The 16472-nt window shown below is 41.6% G+C and overlaps 1 protein-coding gene across 1 annotated transcript in view; it reads right to left on the reverse strand.

Annotated features, from left to right (window-relative positions):
* The window catches only part of ATXN1 (ataxin 1), a 417087-nt gene that overhangs the window by 359404 nt on the left and 41211 nt on the right, over positions 1-16472 (reverse strand). The window contains exon 2 of the mRNA XM_021099771.2: positions 3579-3683. The gene's annotated coding sequence lies outside the window, so the exon portion shown is untranslated. The remainder of the gene's footprint in view (positions 1-3578; positions 3684-16472) is intronic.

Genomic DNA, 16472 nt, shown 5'->3' on the forward strand with positions numbered 1-16472 from the left:
AATTATGAGCTTCGGGAGCATCATGACTTTACTATATCAGGGTAATAACTTCAGAGCAATGACAATAAATCTCCAGGAAAAAAAAAACCTAAATTATGTTCACTCTATTGTATTCAATTTAGGAAACGTACACATTTCAGTTCCTGCCTGAAGATGTGTGGTTGTTTTTTTTTTTTTTTCCTTCTAACAATGTCAGCACTTGATGTATTTAAATATTCTGAGTCAATATACTATCTGAAAACAGTTAATTCCAGGAGTACACGAAATTAAATATTTACATCCTTCCTAGAGAAACATGAAGAAAAGTGAATAACTATTAAGGAACTCTCAAGAAGTACAGTTTTGCCTCCTCATGTGGAGAAGAACATTTGAAAGAAAGAAAGAAATTTACTTTTGGACCTCGACTGGTCAGAGGTCCAGCTGTCATAAAGCCTCTGGGTTTTAGGTGGAGCCAGTGAGTTTTGAAATCTTTCCCACAGGAACAGTGGGAAAAGGGTTCTTTACCCCTTCTCATTTTCAAGAAAAAGTTAGTTTTGACTCTTAAAGCTAAGAGAAGGAAAGACGAGGGTTGTTTTAAGTGCAGTACTTTCTCAGTTCATCTCTCTCTTAAACACCCTTGCTATGTGGCTATGATACGCCCATCAATAAGAGTTTTAGGGACAGTCTGGCAAAGCTCATGTATATCTTGCTCTAAGACACTGCCCAGCACTAAAATAGTGCCAACATCACCATAACGTGGAAATGCCCCCCACGGGGTGGGGAGTGGGGAGCCGTGAGACCAATACACCTACGGATGCATTTTTTTGGTAAGTAGATTTCAACAGCGGCACACAACACTAGATAATTGTACTCAAGGTTATAAATTAGAAAACATCCTTAGCATATGATTAGCATAGAGTCGGACCCCTATAACCTCAGGTTCCACATCCACAGACTCAACCAAGAGCGAACAGCGGCTCAGCAGGATTGAATGAACATCCTCGGATTCCAGTATCCATGAGGGGTCCTGGACCCAATTCCCATGGAATCCAAGGGAAGACTTGTTAGTAAGTGCCAAGGATGAAATAACTCTAAGGACAAGACAGTCCGTTATTTTCAAATTGTTATCCATCTCTACTTCTTTAAATATCTGTTTCCTTTTTTGCCCTTGGACTCCATGAGGGCCCTTCTCAGGCTGTCTAGTCCTTTAAATTCCTGTTACTGAGATGCTAGCTGGAGTACAGCTGCTTATCCATCTCTTTAACAACACTTTTTTTTTTTTTGGTACTGAAAGCTCTTTCGAGCTTTTATTAGCTGTTTCTTTGCACTGAAGTCTTTTCTTTTGGGGGGGGTTATCTCTGGAGAGCAAAGCCTAATTTTTTTTCCTCTTTAAAAATTCCTTCTTCTCTAATTTTTGCCCTACAGTTGCCCCCTCTCCCCCAAATCTCTCATAAAAGACACAAAACTCTCACTGGACTTAATCCTCATTTTGTTTTTCCTCTGATTATTACCAAGAGCACAATTTATTGGTGTTTTAGAACTAAAACACAGCTTAATGGTCATCTGCAAAACATCTTTTTTACAGTCGATAAACTTAGGTAGAGAAATTTAAAAGAGTAGGGAAAAACTATATTTACAAATGCCCGCCACAGATAGACACCATGTCAGCAAATTTCATCCTCACGAGACACAAATGAGGCAGGAATTATTATCTCCATTTTACAGATGAAGAAAACTGAGGCTCCAAACACTTCTCCTAATTTCCCCTAGGTTTTTCCATTAGTAAAGGAATGAGCTAGTTTTCAAGCCTAGAACTGATTTGTTTTCTTCCGTCCCTCACTTTGTGTTAGGACTTGACCTCATCATCTAGGCTAGTGGTCCTGTGACGACAGAAGAGTGTTTAGTTTGTTTCAAATGTTTTGAATTTACTCGTGTGGAGCTGCTCTCAAGAGAGAAATGGCCAACCTGTGCCTTCCCAAACGGATCAAACATTTCTTCCTTTTGAACTGCTGACACACTTCTAACAAAACCAAACCTGGATTCAACAACACAAAGGAAGCCTCTTCATTACACCTATGTACAAATAAGTAGTCAAGTCCTATTAGCCAATGGGCACTGTTCTCACAGCCCCACCTACTAGGAGGAGATCCACGAGGCCCTGGGAAGCTTTGCCCAAGGAACAGAATCAGGTCCATCCACGGGGCCACTCTGCAGACACATCTCACCAGCAATGCTTCCTTGTTGCCAGGAGCACAAGGAGAGCGTGTTTGCCCACTCCTATCATCTGTTCCAGAGGCACAGCAATTCAGGATGCCACGGAAGTGACAAGGGGATATAAAAAGTAAAACCTTTTGGAGTACAACCTTTCAAAATTGTGAATCACTATGTGGTACACCTTAAAATTATATAATGGTGTACCTCAACTATACTTCAATTTAAAAAAATATAAAGAATAGGAGTTCCCGTCGTGGCTCAGTGGTGAACAAATCCAACTAGGAACCATGAGGTTGTGGGTTCGATCCCTGGCCTTGCTCAGTGGGTTAAGGATCTGGCATTGCCGTGAGCTTTGGTGTAGGTTGCAGACATGGCTCAGAACCTGCGTTGCTGTGGCTGTGGTGTAGGTGGGCGGCTACAACTCCGATTAGACCTCTAGTCTGGGAACCTCTATATGCCACAGGAGCAGCCCTAGAAAAGACAAAAAGACAAAAAAGACAAAAAAAAAAAAAAATGTAAAGAATAATGTAAGAGGAATTCACATTGTGGCTCAGAGGTAATGAACCCAACCACTACCCATGAGGACGTGGCATGGGTTCGATCCCTAGCCTCGCTCAGTGGGTTAAGGATCCAGTGTTGCTGTGAGCTGCAGGGTAGGTCAGACTCGGATTTGGATCCAGCATTGCTGTGGCTGTGGTGTAAGCTGGTAGCTATAGCTCCTATTTGACCCCTAGCCTGGGAACTTCCATGTGCCCAGGTGAGGCCCTGAAAAGCCAAAAATAAAAAAGGATAAAGAGAAAAAAAAAATCAATCAACAAACAAAAATGCAGCAACCTGTCCCACCTCCCAGGGATTTACTTTTCACCTGCACTGCAAATTGAAGACGTTCATTATTTATTTGAGCAGCGCCTAGAACCTTCAAGTCTAAACACATCACTCTATCATTAGCGAGTCTGGCTGAAGAAGGACTTCACTGATAAATTACTGTGTTAACCTGCGAGGAAGCTAGAACAAAAATGTGTTTGAGCTGCCTACAGGACCGGCCCCTCCCTGCCCCTCCCACCCTCACTCCCAATACCTTGGAGGTGATGCTTCATTGTTCTAAGTCTGTACTTAACACAACACTGGGCTTTTCTCAAACAAATAGACCTTTTTTCTAAAGAGGATTAAAATACCCAACAGCTATGGCACATCTGCAGTCATTAAAATCTGTTCAACATATGTATATACACATCCCAGGTTATATGGTAAGCCATCAATATGTCAATTAAGTTGAAATAATAAATTTTCAAGGCCACAAAATGTTAAAAATAATCTCAATTTAAAAAAAAAAAAAATTCTAAGTGAAGCTCAAAGTCTGTGTCCAAAGAACAGAAAACACTCACTGAGGTGCCTCTGGAGAGCTGTTTTTTTCAGTCCTAGTTTGAGTACAAACAAGCTGTGTGTTGTAGGGTTGGTCAGTAAACCTCACTACGCCTCAGGTTTCTCATCTGTGAAATGAGAACATGAGGTGAGATTAAAGCCCTTTCAGCTCTAAAATTCTGATTCTCTGAACTGCCCTTCTGATTCAATAAAATAAAGTACACTCTTAGATACGGCCTGCTTTGTCACTGAAGCTAGAATTTTTTCAAAGGCAGAAAAGCTCAAATAGGTCAAGAAAATACAGCCAGAAGAAACATTTTTAAAATGTAACCCATTCTTTCTTTCTTTTTTTTTTTTTTGCTTTTTAGGGCCGCACCCATGGCACATGGAGGTTCCCGCACCCATGGCACATGGAGTCTAGGGATGGAATCGGAGCTATAGCTGCTGGCCTACACCACAGCCACAGCAACGCCAGATCTGAGCCACGTCTGCGACCTACACCACAGCTCACGGCCACGCTGGATCCTTAACCCACTGAGCGAGGCCAGGGATCGAACCTGCAGCCTCATGGTTCCGAGTCGGATTCATTTGCTATGTGCCACATCATGAACTCCCTTACTTTTGTTTTCTTTTGTGCAATGTCCAGTTCACCACCAGACAAGAAATGTGACATATGCCCACTGAAGCTCATCTCTATTTGCTGATTTGTTGTGTTCCGGGGTTCAGCAGCTCCCTGACAGATAGATAAGATATAAACAAACAAACAAAAAACCCCACTTCTTTATTACTCACTATTAAACTGCATTTAAAAGACCAACCAAAAACAGCTCAGAAATAAGCAAGCAAAATCTTGCTGTCATCCGTCTGAAACGGTTACAAATTACAGGCTAATCTCAGAATCTGTGACCTCACCACCCAGCCTCTGACGAACTGAGTAACTATTTCCCCATCAGTGATACTCAAAGGACAAAAATTAAAATTAAAGGGGAGTAGGACACAGTAGGTTGGAAGTAGGAGAGGATAGGAAAGCAGGAGGGAAATAAACACATCTAGCTGAATTCAGAGGCAGATTCCAAGCGGCTTTCAGGGAAGGCTGAAGTCAGAAAAGCCGAGATGTTGTCTCACTGTTGATTCATGGTCTTACCTTTGGCTCCTCAGCCTAAAGTCTGAAACCTGTTTGTGGGTCATAGTAAAGAGAGTTCTAAAACACAATGTGACATCCAGGGAGAGCGAAGCCAGACCACACTGCGGGAGCCAGCAGAGCAGATACTGGGAGGTGATAAGCAAAAAAAGAGAGGCACTTGTTTTTATTAACAGAAGCCCTCACCAACTTCCTCAGACTTCCCCAAATGAAATGTCAGACGGGCCTGAGGTTGAAAAAAAATCTACGGTGCCCCTTAGCAGAAAAATATTCGAATTTCAGGACTTTATCACATAGATTTTGCTTATCCGCATTAAAAAAAAAAAAAAAAAAAAAAAAAAAAAAAAAAAAAAGCTGTATGTGCCATTCCCCGGGAGGAAGCAACACAGTCCAGAGTTGGAAAAATAACATAAAATTCTTCATCTGCTCAGGATGAAAGAGACTCCTTAAAATACACTGAATGACACCTAAAATGATCTGTTGAATGAAAAGAAGAGCTATTCTGAGTCAAGGAAAAATAAGCTATTATTAAGCAATGGAGGCTTACTCTCCCCTTCAGTGACATTTCCATGAAACCCATGTGGCACAGTTCATGCGTTTCGGCTTCCCTAACTGAGCACATTCTGGGATCGTCTCTGACTTTCCTCGCGGCTGCTGCTCCGTCCCACTGATCCAGCTGGTGATTTGCACAGGCTCTTGGGAAGAGCTCACCCCTTTAAGAGCGAGTGCTGGCAAGGAGCTGGGAATGCACTTCTCTGTATCTGGGGTACGGAGGAGAAAACACTCCCTGTTCTGCCTCTGCGGTCATGATGTTTCTGCGGGGTACACGTCTCGCTGTGTTCTGGACTCCCTCCCCGTGTCCACTCCTGGCGGAGGATGGGATCAAAGAAGGGCGGGAGAGGAGGGCCAAGCTGAAGCTGACCAGGAGATCAGATTGTCTGGTGCCGAGCAGAGGACGAGAGATAAAGCCTGAATCCTGGCCATTGACAGAGCAGCACAAAACTAGCCCTGTTCGCTCCCTGTACTGCTGCGGTTGCCATGGTCGACCCAAACAATATGCCCCAGCTTCTCTCCCCCGGCTTCCTAACCACCTCCCACAGACCTCCAACGTGGGCCTGGAGAGGAGGCGAGAGCTACTTGCTGATAGGAATTTAGAAGCTGGAGAGGATTGAAAGGGATCCAACAGGCAGGTCAGCCCTGAGGGGGTAAAGTGGTCAGCAGACTTTCTGTTTTTAGCTGCAAGGCTCCGCTTCCCTGAATTTTCACCTAATTGGAAGTGGAAAACAGATCTTAAGAAGGAGAAGAAACTAGCTGGAGGAAAAAAAAAAAAAAAATCTCCACTTGGGAAAATGACTACCACCTTTCAACTTGGATTTTACTACAATCAGCGAAACACATGGAAAAAAAGGGGGGGGGGAGTCACCTCCTGGATAAAGGAATATGTGAACAGAGGCAAGAAGGGAGTGTATGTCTCGGTCAAGGGTGAGAAGCCCTGGGAAGAGCAGGAATGTTATGATTTTCTTGTTTAAAACAAATTCCCGTTTGAAGACGCCACTGAAAAAAAAAAAAAAAAAAAAAATCCAGACACAGAAACCACACAAAGAAAGAAGAAGGGAAAAAAGATTACCCTAAAAATAAACCGCAGATGAATTTTTACAACACATGTTGAAACTAAAGACAGATGAGCCCTGGGTACGAGATTCCGGGGAATGGGGCACCTGAACGCGAAAGCCAGCTCAGCCACGTGCAGCCGTGCAGGCCACTGTCCCCCCTGGCCACTCATTTCCTAACCTAAAAAATGGGAGAATGAAGAGAACTATCTTTACATTCCCTAAAAACTCTAAAATTCTCTTTATGACGTCTACGAACAATTTTGCAACTAGGCTTGAACAAAACCATATGAACGAGAAAGAAAAGAGGCGGAGACCGAGATTTTAATTCTCGCGGCGATTATGCCGTGTCGTGGGGTTAAGGGCAATGCTCCCCTCCTTCTCAATTTGAACTTGGGAAAACTTGGGCCTAAAATAAAAATTAGAGCGATAGGACCGAGGTGGCCTACGACACCGTGAGGGCACTTACTGTCACTGAAGTGCACATTACCAGTGGTTAACACGGCAGGTTTTCTGCTGTGTGTGTTTCACCACAGCAAAAAAGTATCAATCTGTATAAAAGAGGGGGGGTAAAATCCATGAAGGGGCTCCCATTGCATGAATGTTGTGGAGGTGGGCATCGAGTTAAAAATAAAAAACACGGAGTGAGTGTTCACTTCCCATCGCCTTTAATTTGGTCTCCAGGGTCGGCTAAGCCCGGTTTCCACTTCTCCCCGCATCTGAGAGGGATGCTTCTTTGCCGTTTCACAGAGCATTTCCTCAGCTCTGTCTGCCTCTCTCTCCCCTTCCCCACCAAGATTGGCTGTCATTCTGCAGAACCAGTCAAGTGCTACAAATCACTACTAAAAGCTCCGATGAGGTACTCCGTCGAAGAATCTGTACAGATCAAAATCTCAAGTGCTTGCTCGCCTAGGGACTGCCATAATTCGAGGTGTTGCTTCTTTTTAAAGAATAAAAAACAGATGCTCTGAGCTGATGAAAGTAAATGTCCTTTCAACACGTTCCTCCTCTAGCACTTGAAACTCTTACCAACCAAGAAGTGCTTCCCACACTCAGCCGGTAGTTTCTGCACTTTTTGACTTTTTCTTTGAAGTGGCAGGGCAATGCGATTCTCCACCTAGGGTCAAAGGATGCCTTCCAGGGAGACTTGGGAGGGCATCCCAAAGCAGGCGTGTGTGCAGGCAGAGGGAGCTGCTCGGATTCAAGGGTGACACCCCAGGAAACGGTTTCAGAGCTCAAGGCATCTGATTTCTTCTTGACGAACTTTACATGAAATCTCAAAGTTACATACACAAGCTTAGTCATTTCCAAACTGCTGCACAAATATGCACCAAAGAACATTTCTGCCCTGCTCCGTAAGCACTGCAATGGGAACCAAGTAAGGGGGAGGCAGGACCAAAGAGACCAGAGAGATCTAATCTCAGCCCTGTAGTACTCTGGGAGCCTCACAACCTCCCCCAGGCCTCCTCTCTTATCTATAGAATGCACAGATTGGATCGAATCATCCTAAAATCCCTACAAGCCCCAGTACTCAGACAAATCTGACCACCACCGCCCACAGCAATTTACATAATAAGTCAAATCAAGATAGTGAGCTCCCACTGGGACAAGAGAGATAAAGGGACCAGACAGAGGGTGAGTAATGAAAGCCATGGGACTGGATCCCACATCTATCCAGAAAAATGAAAAAAAAAAAACCTTTGCCCAGCCCCAGACGAACTTATGGGAGATGCATAAGGAAGTCTGGTTCTCGATGAAGTGACTATAACAGACAGACTGAAATTGAATCAGGGAACCCGTACGTAAAACATCTAGTTCATGTTTACTAAGTGAAAGACCCATTTAGTAAAAAAGTGGCCCCTCTGGACTTCGAGGCCTGATTATCCAAGTATGTGCTGGACACCTCTACCTGGAGGCCCGGCTCAGCTCTGCTGGGTCCCCCACCACAGTAAGTGGTGGCATCGTGGACCCAGCTATCCAAACCAGAGACTCCTCCCTCGCATCCACCTCCAACATCTACTGAGTCATCAAGTCCTCTGGATGCTGCCTCATTTCCACTTCTCCAACCAGCAGCTCTTCCCATCATCACTTCCACGGTTATGACAAGCTCCCGGAGAACCAGGGACCTGTCTGTCTGGGTCCAGGTGGGATGCCTAGCACAGAGGCCAGCGATTAGCATGGAACAGGTGCTTTCCGGTTACCGAGTAAACATTCCTCTGTCACCTGGAATTTTTATAACGTTTCTCCTCTGGTCTCCCTGTTCACTACCTGGTCCCACATCACACCAAATGCACAGCACTAGAACAAGGGGATTTCTAAAGCAGGCACCCCTAATTTTTCACATCCAGGCTTCAAGACTTTGGGTGGGACTGCATTGCATTCCAGGGAAAGTCCAAAGTCCTGGGTTTGGCACACCAGGTCCCTCCTGCTTTAGTCCTTGGACCTCTCAAGGCTGTCAGGCCAGCCTCACTCCAGCTGCTCCTTGAGCCCATCTGTGTACCGTTCTACACTTTTTTGCTTGTTTTTGCACATGCTGCTTGTCTAAACTACCCCTCACTCCAAAAAGCTTAGTTTGATGGACATGTTCCCCGAAAGCCTTCTCAGACTCCCTCCCTTCAGTCGGATTTACAGTCGGATTTTGCCTGTGCTTCCATAACATACATGCATGGCGACACTTAACACAGAGTAATGGTTGAGTTTTTTGCTTGCTCTCAGCACCAGAGGTCAAAGGCCGTATCTTTTTAAAATTTATTTATTTATATTTATCTTTGCTTTTTAGGGCCACACCCGCAGCATAGGGAGGTTCCCAGGCTAGGGAATCGAATTGGAGCCACAGCCACAGCAACACAGGATCTGAGCCGTGTCTACAACCTACACCACAGCTCATAGCAATGCCAGATCCTTAACCCACTGAGCACAAGGCCAGGGATCGAACCTGCATCCTCATGGATCCTAGTTAACTGCTGAACCACGAAGGGAACTCCCTTAAATTTATTTTTTAATTAAAGTATAATTGATTTACAATGTCGAGCCAATTTCTGCTGTACAGCAAAGTGACCTAGTCATATATACATACACATTCCTTTTCTTATATTATCTTCCATCATGGTCTATCCCAAGAGATTGGATATAGTTCCCTATGCTGTACAGTAAGACCTTATTTCTTATCCATTCTAAATGTAACGGTTTGCATCTACTAACCCCAGACTCCCAGTTCATCCCCCTCCCTTCCTCCTCCCCTTGGCAACCACAAGTCTGTTCTGCTTGTCTGTGAGTCAGTTTCTGTTTTATAGATTGGTTTACTTGTGCCATATCTTAGATATCACATATAAATGACACTAGATGGTATCTGTCTTTCTCTTTCTAACTAACTTCACTTAGTATGATAATATCTACTTGTATCCATGTTGCTGCAAATGGCATTATTTTGTTCTTTCTTATGGTTGCGTAGTATTCCATTGCGTATTTATACCACATCTTCTTTTTTTTTTTTTTTTGTCTTTTGTTGTTGTTGTTGTTGCTATTTCTTGGGCCGCTCCCGCGGCATATGGAGGTTCCCATGCCAGGGGTTGAATCGGAGCTGTAGCCACCGGCCTACGCCAGAGCCACAGCAACGCGGGATCCGAGCTGCGTCTGCAACCTACACCGCAGCTCACGGCAACGCCGGATCGTTAACCCACTGAGCAAGGGCAGGGACCGAACCCGCAACCTCATGGTTCCTAGTCGGATTCGTTAACCACTGCGCCATGACGGGAACTCCTATACCACATCTTCTTAATGCATTCGTCTGTCGACAGACATTTAGCTATTGTGAATAGTGCTGCAATGAACAGAGGGATGCATGTATCTTTTTGACTTATAGTTTTATCCAGATACATGACAAAAGCCATGTCTTATCTGATGCTTTAACCTCAACACCTAGAGCAGAATTTGACATAGACTAGGTATTCCAGAAAGATCTGCAGAATTAATGAAGACTAGAGAGAGGGAGGGGAGAGTGGGAAGATGGGGGAAGGAGAAAGGGGAAAGGGCTCAAAAGAAAGAGAAGCCCCTGAAAAAATTCAGTGCTTTTCAATGGTTAAGTAAACCCACTAGCGTCAGAGCTAGGTTAAGAGACCAGGTCTCCTGATGCCTCTGATGGACCTTCGTCCACCAAATCCATCCTATCAATGCTTTTTTAAGGATTACTACTGTTTCTCATCCTATCGCCTCCTCCTCCTGGAAGATCCCCTATAGTTTTACTAACTACCTTCAAATCCCCCTCTCCCATAAGCTCTGGACGTTTATATATTCAATTATCTCCTACCTAGAGGTCCCACTGGTGGCTCAAATTTAAAATAATAAGAAATAAAATAATTGCATCTCCAGCAAAAACAAAACAAAACAAAACAGCCCCAAAAGCAAAACACTTCTTCCTTCTAGGTCACTCGAGCCTCCCTATGTCCATTCATACAGTCATTCACCTGAGACAGAAATGGAGAAGTTAGCCCTTTTAAAAAAATGATTCAATTTTTTAAAATGATCATTCCTATAGCAGGATATATGTCATATATTTTACCTCTTGCCTCGTTTAACTCTGCCAACAAGACCCTGATAAAAAATTGTGTAACAGGAATTCAAGAAGGGAATAGGGTAAAAAAAAGACAAAGAAACTTAATGTATTTGCCACTCATGCTGACCTAGCACCATCAACTTCTCTTCCTCTCACATTTGTCAAAATCCACCACTCCTCCTGCTCTGACTGCCACTGTCTTAACTTGCAGCCTCTGAAACTCTCCTGAATGTTTGCAGCAGGCCCCACAGCAGTATCTCTGTCTCCAGTGTCACCCTCCTCATTTCAATCAGCCACTCTGCCAGAAGCATGAACTTTCTGAAAGTACCATTCATTTCTAGTTCCAAACAAGACGGGAGAGTTGCACAGGCTGGAGACTGATGCACGGACTAACTGAAGTATTCAGGGAAACTCTTGGAGGAAAGAAGGTTGTCAAGTCTCAGGAGGGAGAAAATTAGGAAAACTAATAGACTGAGACAGGAAAGGTCAAATGGTTACAAAGTGGGGAGTGATTGGGGGAACAGTGAAGTTACTGATAAGTCTCAGAAAAACGAACTGTGTGTTAAGATAAATCTAAACACTATAAAATAAAATGAATTCTTTTAAAACGAGCAAAAGAAACCTTCATCTATCCAGAGGAAGGAAGGAGTTTTGCTTTAAAAAAAAAGAAAAAAAAAAAAAGGCAAAAAGAAATGTCGAGTAGAAAACATTAAGCCAGGCTAGCTAAAAGCCTTAAATAAAATAAGTAAAAGTGGGTGTAGAGTCACTAACCAAATAACAGAGAGTAGTACTGCATTTAAACTATACACCACAACATGTAGAGAGAAAAAAAAAAAAAAAAGAAACAGTGACCCATTTAAAATGAAAGTATAAAACAGAGTTGAAAATAAGAGATTAAAAAAAGAAAATATGAACAAAAATAAAAACAAAATCTAGGGTAGAATTTTAATATCAGACAAATGGAATGGAAGGTAAAAAGCCCTACAAACGACCGTGAGGAACATTCTATACTGGCGAAAGGAAAAAAATCAATAAAGAAGATTTTACTATCATGAACTTATATGCACCTAACAAAATGGCCTCAAAATTATGAAGGCAACAACTATGGCCACAATCAGGTAAATTAGAAAATGCATTTGGCAATCAAGAAAAAAAAAAAGGAATGCTTAAAAATCCCCCATATTTCTGGGAATTAAAATACCGTTAAACAACTGGAGAGGAAATGAAATAGAAATAATGAAATACTGAGCTAGATAACAATAAAATATTATATATCAAAAGTTGTGTGGTACAACTAAAACGTGAGGATTTACTCCCAATCTTTAAACGAAGAGGCTACAGCTCTTATGGTCATATCCATATCAGCAGACTTGTAGACAAGGAGAATTACCAGAGCGAAAGAAAAATTTCCTAATAATCTAAGGGTTTTCACTAGGAAGACATAACTCATTAGGAAGCTAGAGCCCTAGAAACGTATGTACCTGTACACCTCGGAAAAGAAAAAATAAAAATTTCAAATCAATGATCTGGAAAAAGGAGAGAAAATTATACCCAAAGGAAGGGCAAAGAAGGAAATAATAAACATAACGGTAGAAATCAATGAAACAGAAAACCAGATTCATTCTTTAACCCCTAGCAAGATTCATCACCAAACAAGAATGATGGAAAAGGTGATATCGCTACAGAGCCTACAGACAATAAACACATAACATTACAAACAACTGTATGCCAATGACTTCTGCAACTTAGATCAAATGAACTGTTTCTTGAAAAAATGGAAACATAATTTACCGAAGCATTACTAAAAATTAATGAAAAATGTGAACAGTCTGCTATCTGTTAAGAAAAATTGAGTTCATTATCAAAATCCTCCACATACTATGATATAACTGTCTGTTCCTGATTGTGGTAGTAAGTGTGCAACTCTGTACATGTGTTAAAACTCGGCACTATAACCAAGAGAGGACATTTTGCTGCATATTTTAATTAAATACTTTTAGAACCTTTGCACAAAGAAAACTCCAGGCCCAAATGCCTTCAACTATTGAGTTTTACCAGTTATTTTTAAAAGAAATGGAATCGTATAAAAAGTTTTTTCAGAGAACAGTGAAAACAGGAACACTTCACTACACATTTTGAGACCAGCATAACACCAATACTGAAAGGTAGCAAATACTATACAACGGAAAAGAATTAAAGGCAATTCTTAATGGGTATAGTTGTAAAAATACTTAATAAAATATTAGCCAAAAAATTCAGTATAGGTGAAAAGAATAATGCATAATAAAACTTGTTCTTATCCCAGGAACTCAAACTTGGTTTAAAGTTTAAAATCAATCAAAGTAATTCATCACACAGAGGAGAAAAAACCGTACGATATCTTTCTTCTTAGAGGCAGAAAGAGAAATGCATAAAATTCAAAAGGCATTGCTGATATAAACAAACATCTGAGAAAACTAGGAATAGAAAGAAATTTCCTCAATCCAACAAAGCACCACTTACAGTCAACATCATAGTTAATGTTAAAGAGTGCTTTCCCCTTAAGACAAGGCATGGTAATCTAGCTTCACTTACTGGTGAAGCTTGCAGTCCACAAGGCATGAGGTCAAAACAAAAATCAGCTGAATTTCCTTATCTAAACATCAAACAATTTGAAAATGAGAGTCTAAAAAATTAAATGTATGACACTATGAAAAAAAGAGATAAAATACAGGTACAGGTTATAAAAGACAGGCAACGCCTCTGCACTCAAACCAGGGAGCCATTATTGAGATGAACTAATCACCAAAAGGACGGAGCGAGAGAGAGACTATGTGAACTGGAAATCTCAATGGTGTGACTCTGTCACTTTTCCCTAAATTGATCCCTCATAATCCAATGCAATCCAGACTTCCAAAAGTCTCTTACAAAATTGCAAGGCCTGGAGTTCCCTGGAGGCCTGGCAGTTAAGGACTGGTGTTGTCTCTGCTGTGGCTCGAGTTTGATCCCTGGCCTGGGAACTTCAGCGTGCCATGGGTGCAGCCAAAGCAAAACATCAAACCAAAAAAAGGTAAAAATAAAAATGTTTAAATTACAAGTCAATTATAAAATTTAGACGGAGCTCTAAAACACCCAAAATAATCTTGAAAAAGAAGAATGAAGTTAGAGGACACACATTTTCTTACATAGCATGAAGCTATTTTAATTAAGTCAGTATGATATTGACATAAGTTTAGCATGCAGATCAATGGAATATAATAGTCTTGAAACAGAACAGATAGTCCATTGATTTTTGACAAAGGCACTAAGGCAATCTGATGTGGAAAGAAAACCTTTTCAATCATTATTTCGTACATTATTTCAATAATAATGTATTTCATACATTATTTCAATAAATGTATGAAAAAAATTGAACCCTGACCTCTACCTCATATCATACATTAAAACTAATTTGAGATGGGTCACAGATTTAAATATTAAGGCTAACCTAAAAAGCTTCTGGGAGGAAATTTACTAATATCTCAGGAACAAAAGGGTAAACCTTACTAATATCTCAGTAACCAGATGGTAAAATTTACTAATATCTCAATAACCAGAGGGTAAGCAAAAGATCCAAAAAGACACAGAAAAAAAATATACCTTTAAAAAATGATAACTTGAACATATTAGAATTAAAAATTGCTTACCCCAAAAGACAGTTTAAAAAAAGATAAGCCAAAATACTGGGAAAAAATCTTGTAATACATACATCCGGCCAAGGACTTATACGGAGAATATATAAAGAACTCATACATCAAAAAAGAGGCAATGACCCCATTTTTAAAATTGTCAAGGAACTTTAACAGACACTACAGAAAAGAAGATACACAAACGGCCAAAAAGCACATAAAAGATGCTCAACATCATTAGCCATCAGGAAATGCAATTAAAACCATGCGATACTACTTCATTTAACCATTCAAATAGCTAAAGTTAAAAGGAATGAGGAGAGCAAATGCTGGTGAGGACGGGGAGTGATTGCAACTTTGATATCCTAGTGGAGAGAGCAGAAAATGCTACCACCACTTTTGAAAACAGGCAGGTTCTCATAAAGTTACACATCTACCCTATGTCCCAGTAATTCCACTCCAAAGAGAAGTGAAAGTGTATGTCCACAAAAAAAACTTGCACAAGACTGTTTACAGCTGCTTTGTTCATAATAGTCAAAATGTGGAAAAAACCCAAATCCATCAGCAAGTGAATGAATAAACAGCAGTGTGTGTGTGTGTGTGTGCGCGCGCGCGCACGCGCGTGTGCGCGTGTATGCACTGGACTGGGTTAAACAAAAGGAGGCAACAATTTTAAAAGAATCTATTGACGGATTCCATTTGTACGAAGTTCAAGAACAGACCAAACACATCTACCACGAAAGGAATCAGAGCAATGGCTGAGTATGGGGGATGGGAACTAACAAACAGGAGAGAAAAAGACTCTTTAGGGTGAATGGACATGCCCTGTATTTAGATTAGGGTGCTGGCTCCCCAGACATATCCAGTTATCAAAACTCGCTGACCTGCGCATTTGAGATGTATGCATTTCACTGTATGTAAACGCTTCCTGAATAAAAATGAATTTATTAGTTAAAAGAAAGATGTACTTTCCATTTGGAGCATCTGCTTGGGGATAACCCGTATTCTCTGTAAGGGAACAGAGAGACATGCTTCAGTGAAAAAGGTCGTGCAAGGGAGACCAAGTAAGAAAAGCCAAAGGCAGAGGAAGAACAGTGGTCTGGTCGAGTGAGAAGAGAAATCGAGAAGACTGAGTCAGAAGGGGAAGGTACAAGCCAAACAGGAAGACACGAGTGAGCCGAGCGTAAGAAGTAGAAAATAACAGACACACAATTGTGTTTCAAAATAATCCAGCGACTGCGTTAAACCCAAAAAAAGAACCGAAGGCAAGTTTAATTTGGAAATTGCCCTCTTCTTTCCTCCACACCTCTGTTAATGAAATGGGAAACAAGGAGAGGGGAATTCAGGGAAGGTACGAACCCGAACACAACCCTTTCTTTTTCTTTCTTTTCTTTTCTTTTTTTTTTTTTTTTTAAATCAACCGCCTTCTACAGAATGCCCTTCCAGGGCTAACATCCCACCTGCGGCATCTGATCATTGATAAACATCATGAGGTCACACGTTTCCGTTTATATATTTCTGTAGAAACACGCAAGGATAATGAGATTCGCCATCTATTCATTCCCTTCATAAGTGAATGAAACTATGAACACGAACCCCTCCAAGGGAGCATCCTAGTTAACGGAGGCCCAAGCTGGCCTCAGAACCAGAGATAAGATTTCTCCTCCTTCCAGCTGAATTAATAAGGCAAGCAGGAGGTGACTCACACCAACAGTTGATGAAGCGATTAATGCCAACTCTCTCTCTTACTCATCCCCTCTAGTGAAAGAATTAAGCCTGGTTGCAAAAGTAGACACCATGTGAGCAAACTCAACCTTACCACACCATGGAGCGATAAGGGACAAGCAGGAGGGCTCCTGTCCAAATTCTCTAGACCTAGCAGGACCTCCACATGATGCAGTTTCAGTAAGACTGCATTCAGCAGCACTGCTTCCTCTATTTCAATTCACCAATGCTGGCTTTGCAGG

The sequence above is a fragment of the Sus scrofa genome, chromosome 7 (assembly GCF_054392235.1).
Source record: "Sus scrofa isolate SSC_HxYL_T2T_F1_AM1 chromosome 7, Sscrofa_HxYL_maternal_Yorkshire_Landrace_v2.0, whole genome shotgun sequence".
NCBI lineage: Eukaryota > Metazoa > Chordata > Mammalia > Artiodactyla > Suidae > Sus > Sus scrofa.